Source organism: Schistosoma mansoni, chromosome 4 (genome assembly GCF_000237925.1).
Source record: "Schistosoma mansoni strain Puerto Rico chromosome 4, complete genome".
Lineage (NCBI taxonomy): Eukaryota > Metazoa > Platyhelminthes > Trematoda > Strigeidida > Schistosomatidae > Schistosoma > Schistosoma mansoni.
The window spans coordinates 28691239-28697939 of NC_031498.1; the positions used below are offsets into that span (position 1 = coordinate 28691239).

Consider the following 6701-nt stretch of genomic DNA (forward strand, 5'->3'; position numbering starts at 1 on the left):
TCACTAACCATTTTGCTGTTGAATGGTATGGTGAGTTTGACATGTCCAGAATTGGGCGTAAAGGAACCTCAGGTTTGTGAATCTTAGGTAGGCCATAGAGTCGAGGAGTATATGTTCCAGAAGGCTTGAGCTCATTATAGGTATGCTCAGAGATGTATTGATGTTGTTTTAAAAATTTTAATGCCTCAGTTAGTTGGCGTTCAGTCTTTTCATTGTGGTCTTTACATGAACCAAGCTTTTGGAATTTAGTTTGATCACGCAGTAGGTTATTCATCTTATCTAAGTAATCTGTTTTGTTTAGAATTACAGTGCCGGATCCTTTATCAGGTTTAGTGATAAGAATGTGTTCATTCAATTTTAGTTTCCGGATAGCTTCACAATGTTTATCAGTCAATATACTCATTTTGGACTTTGTAAAATATTATAATTATGGACTTATAACTGTAGAGCCTGATGATAAAGTTATTGAAAACAATTGTTCGCTCAAATATTGTTCATTTTTAATTCATGTTAGTTTATAATTGATATGTCATTATATAACTATTACGTAACGTATCTACACGAAGACTGTTAATTCATTATTGTAAATCATATATATATATATATATATATTAGTGTACAGCCATGATGAAAAACTAATTGAAAATAAATTTCTTTGCTCGATTCGTTCTTTCTTTATTGATCAAATGTTTAGGTGCTGTTTGGTTGCCATAGCAACAATTTTGTGCATGGAATACTAATCTTAACTAATATTAAACACATCAATGAAAATGAAAAACAATTTCGAAGAGAATGTTTTCTTTTTGAAATTTTGATTTACTAAAAGTGTGTAATTGTATTTATGGTTATATTATTCATCATAATTTGTAATTAAATATATAAATGTCTCAATAATAATAAAGTAATAAAGCGTTTATCCATATTCACTGAACGTGTCATAATAGTTTTAAGTGTAGTAAAATTAACAAAGTGAAAGTATGATAAACAGTGAAATCTTAAACTCATGTTTCGTCCTATTCTGGACTCGTCAGCTGAATGTTCTTGGATCCTAGATTGAATGATCACTCTGAGACTCGAATTCATTACTGTTTTCTTCAAACGTCATCGAGTTACAGCTTGAGTATATGGGTGGAAATTAACTCTGGGATGCAGGTACATCTAATTGACGAGTCTGAAATAAGATAAAACAGTTATCCTGTATTCTACTACTAACCACCATTCATCTCTGTTCATAATTCCTAAGGCCTAATAGCAAAATCGAGGCAATCCTTATAGGATGCACATATGACAAAAAGTGACTAATCAACTGTAATCCTGAAAGTTAGTGGGAAAATTCGAACATCTGAAACCAATGAATTCAATTGAAAGTAGTGTATGTATGGATCGTAACAGATAACTGTCTATTGAAAGAGAATATAAAATAAATGGACATTTGTTAACAATAACTTAGAAAATCAGATGATTTTGGACCATGATATAGTTATAGTGTGAATGTTCTACTTTGAATGAAGAGATGGATGACTTTCCAATTTTTCTAGTGTTAAGTCATTTCAGGAAGTCAACAGAAAACTACTGACCTGTGTTCAACGCTAATTGACACACATCTGAATAGTGTATCTGTGGTCATTACAATAATGTTGCTCCATACAGGTCACCTTGATTTATAGTCTCAGACATTTGCACTAAAATATTTGATCTAAGTTGAAACTTGATTGGTAGAATTCGATCTTCACTATGGACTAGATAATCCCTGTTCCTCTAATCAGTCAGTGCTAGAGTATATTTTGTGTATGCCTCATATTATTTACCGTTAAATTATCTTTTAAGTGATAATTCAGGAGTTTTTTCTAAATGGGTCTAACAAAGAATCAATATTCACAGTATCTTTAAATACAGCTATTCAAATTTTTTTTTCTACGAAGGAAATTATACATTTTCATTCAACTGATTGTTATAACTCTCGGCTTTCTTTGTATACACGAATAGGACGTTAGTTTACCTTCCGGTGTCTATTCTACAGGACTTCAACACAACTCAGATCAAGAACACGTAATTAGCCTGACTAGAACGTAAATATATTTCACACCAAAAACCGACAGCAAACCTCCACAATGTAACAACAATCAATAGTAATAATAAGGATAGGAGAATATATAAGTCATCTGACGCCTGTCAGATTATCTAAAGCTTTGACTAAGCAAACAACCAATCATTATCATTCTCGCCCACACATCACTAATATGTAAAAATTAGCGGTATAACATCTGATAGCTTGCTCGAATATCTGGGCTACCTGTTCCTGTCATTTAGATATTTCAACAAGTTATCTGTTTTCGTTTGTTTCAACACATCATTATGTCTATTGATTGCACACACCATTATGGCGCATTTATGAAACGCTTATGACCTTTCGCTATACAAGTTACGAGAAAGTACAACCAATGATATCATGATGGCTGACAATATGCAGTAAAATGAATAAACATTATTCATATGTTACTTCATGAACTGATAACATTTAACTGGCGATCACTAATTGGCAAGGTGGACAGTCTTCAATTTCTACCAAGTCTAACCATATATCGTATTTGTTGTATAATCACAATACAAAAATCCTGATTACATAATTTACAACATGATTGCTCAGTAGCTAAGTCGGTAACGTGATGGCGTTTCAAGCGGACAGTACTGGATTCGAGTCATAGGGTGAACATCAACTCTGAGATCCAGGTACATCCAGCTGACGAGTCCCAAATAGGACGAAACGCTCATCTTGGATTCCACTACTAGCCACTATCCATCTTTGCTTATAAAGCTTCTGACTTCAGGTAATATCGATGCAGTCCGCATAGGATACAATTATCCCCACACATACATGGACAAAAGAATAATCAATAGTACCGAAATTGTTTACTTTTCAATTCATTAACTAGGGGAAAAAAAACAACACAGTGAAAGTTTATCATAGACTCTTCTTTCTGCTTTTTTTCCTTTCATTACTTATTTGTTCAATTATTTGTTATTTAGGATAGATGAAATAGGGAATATACTAGAAATGAATAACAACTAAAATCATTCTAATTAGAATAATAATAATAAAAAACTCCAAACTGGTTTCTGTTAGTTTCTAGGACAATAAATATATATATAAACAAAGGTGGATAGTGGTTAGCAATGGAATCAAGGACGCGCGTTTCGTCCTATTTGGGTAGATTCAAAGAGATAATATCAAGTGAATTTCAACTTTACCCCGTTGCACAAGCAAGTAGCTATCAGGACTCAGTAGCTTAGTTGGTAATGCGATAGCGTTTGAAGTTAAAGTTACTGGGTTCGAGTCCCATACTGAACATCAACTCCAGCTGATGAGTCCTAAATGGAGTGAAAAGCGCGTCCTGGAATCCACTGCTAGCTACTATCCACCTTTGCTTATAATGCTTGTGAATTAAGGCTATATTGAGGCAATACGCACAGTATGTACATATACCAATAACAGACTAATCAATTGCAGTCTTAAACATCAATGAAATGATTCAAATAAAACAACATCAAGTTAATTCAAAACTATTCTTAGTTTTCAAAAGCAAATCTCTTTAAGTAAATAGTCTACATGTAAATCAACAACTGTCAGTATTCATTGATGAAGGTTGAAAAATTGAAAGAGAAAACAAAAAAAAAACATAGTTCAATCAATTGATATTTTGATATGAATCTTTTATTTTCAAAATAAACAATAAGCCAAGTACAGGATGCAGATAATATCAACAATTGACTGATCATTTGAAGTCCTAAAATAACAATGAGAGGACACAAGTCAACAACATCAAATGAAAAATAACTTACATTGTTTTATTTAAGGAATTTTAGTTGAATTCTATTTTCAAAAAACAATAGTTCTATACTAATATAAACAATGTTGTATTCAAATTAACTAAGTGAATTTAAACTTCACCTCATTGAACAAGCAAGTGATTATCAGGATTTAGTAGCTAAGTGGATAATGTGATGGTGTTTGAAGCGAAAGGTATTGGGTTCGATTGCTAGAGTGAACATCAACTCTAAGATATAGGTACATCCAGCTGATGAGTCCTAAATAAGACGAAACGTGTCAAACTAGATTCCACTCCTGGTCACCGTCCATCTTTGTTTACAATGTTGTATTCGTATTATATAATCTGTCAGTAGGTCTATGAAATAACTGGTAATTTTATTGATTTATGCAAAAAACTGATTACCTAACCATACAGTTATGATCAATATTTTGGTTATGACTTTATAATTGTTATATCCCAGATAAGAATAATGAATGGTAATTTTTGGGATCCATCCATGAATCAATACTATGCATATATTTTTTTATCGTATAATTGATAAGTAAATAAACTATTCATATTCATGTCCCTCTTATTACTAGCTTTATTTTGACTTATAGGCTATTATTATACGATTTACCATTCTTGAGTTATACCCATTGTATTAATTACGTTTCCCCTTATTCACAGTCACATTTGACCAAATCTTATGTAAATGTTATTTTCTATTTCATGGTACGATGTGGTCTGTTTGGTTGGCATATAAACTCAGTATGTTTGAGAATAATGATGATTATTGCAGAGGCTGTTATTGGTGTTCTGAACTTGAAACGGCTGGGCTTGATACTTATACTGATGTCATTGATTAGCTATCTGTTATCATTTTAGAAATTGGAACTGTAATTTTCCAATATAATTTATTGCTTTCAATTATTTTCACTGGGGAAGGATTAAAGAAATTTTTTTGATATGCTTATGTTATTGTTTATCAATCACACGTGATAGACAAGCTCTCAAAAAATTGGAAACTTTCACGTATTCTTATAGTTGAAAAACATATGGAACTCGAAATAACTGTCAACCAATATCAAAATCACAAACTTCAATACGAATGTCAAAACAGTCCTATTATACGGAGCTGAAACTTCGATAACTACCACAACCATCATCAAAAAGGTATAAGTAATTATAGAGAATTTTCTACTCAAGATAATAAATGTCCGTTGAACATATACCATCAACAAGAATCTACTGTGAGAGAGAACAAACCAGATTCTAATTGAAGAGGAAATTAAGTCGTCGAAGGTAGATACAGCATATACTATGGCAATCACTGAACTACATCATTAGACAAACTCTAAATTGAAGTCCTGAAGGAAAACGGAAAATAGGAAGTAAATAAATAATATGCTTGTAATATCCCAATGAGTAGAAGATTAAAGAACATACTACGTCGAGAATAAGAATCATACATGAAAAGAATGAATGACGACTGGAAAGAACTGGAAAGGATTGTCCAGGACAGGCTTCGAAGGAGAATTCTGGTGGTTGGCCTACGCTCCTCCATGAACGTTAACAAGCGTAAGTAAGTAACTCACTGAATAATCAATGGATTATGATAACTTTATCTGTAACTAAGTATCAAGATATGGGATTAAAAAAACAAGGATTAGCATATGATCTACCAATTGAAAAGATTCCAGCCGACGGACCTGGAAAACGATCAACAATAGATTGTACATGTTTATTCTAAACTGCTTATGTTCAAATTTTGTTTGCTGAGGTCACAGATAATCTACTTTGTGTATGACGAACCACTTAACTACAACAATACCAACACTCAGTAGTTTTGAAATTCTGCTTACGAAGAACTGATTGAGTTAAATATAAGCAATTTCAGATACCAGGATACCTTGTGTGTTATAAATTGAAGTGATATGTATAGAAATATATATCTATGAGCATATAAATATCTTAAAAAACGTTATCAGTATTTTCTAGAATAAAATTTATAATGGTTGAATTAATGAGTCAGTCTAAACTAAACCACCATTGAAATCCTGAAAGCACTGGACGGTCGTATCGTCACAGTATGAGACTCCTCAGCAGTGCGCGTCCACGACCCCGCATGCGGTTTATCAATCTTGAACTTTCAGTTTTGCATGTGAACACTTAACCTCTAGACCACTGAGTTAGTATCCAATGATGTTGATGTCTTAGACTGATTCGTAAATTTAAATTTCAAAATACTACAATCTCCACAAATACACACTCTGATAATAACCATGTGCTCATTAGTGACTAGCTTCAAGTTGGAATTTTAGCAGTTCCTCGGATATGTTGACAAACATGCTATCTAAAAACCAATAAGCTAGCATTTAGTGGTCCTAATTTTGTACATCTATTGACTACACAACTCCTTTATGGTACATGACCATATCCCGTACTAGAATTAATTATTGACTTATTACTCCTCGTTTCTTAGTCTTTATCGACTTAAGTTCAGTCCTTGAAGTTATCTAGCTATCAAATGAACAAACCTTACAAACCTCTCATGATAAAAATCTAAGTACTAGGTAACCTAACCAAAATTTATTTTGTATTGGGAATGCAACATTTGTTATCCTCTTCATTATGAATAAGGTTATGATTCCAAAGGTAACTACATTACAATACATCTCAATATCTCACAACATATATGTAATCTACTTTTTTACTTTTGTTAAATTACAAGAATATAACTTAAACTAGCATTACTTAATAGAAGCTTTGTGAGGAGTTTTACATTAGTGTAATTCTCAAAACTTTCATACACCAATAAATGGTTTATTCAATTGTTTTCATTAAAATTATGTTTATAATTTAAATGGAAAATATTTATTTTTTAATAAT

At 32.1% G+C, this 6701-nt stretch overlaps 1 non-coding gene across 1 annotated transcript; it reads left to right on the top strand.

Annotated features, from left to right (window-relative positions):
* Positions 1 to 3277: 3277 nt before the first annotated feature.
* On the top strand, positions 3278 to 3349 carry Smp_tRNA_02400_Pseudo_TTG.1.1. The gene has a single exon. It is a non-coding gene (tRNA).
* The last annotated feature ends 3352 nt before the right edge of the window (positions 3350 to 6701 follow it).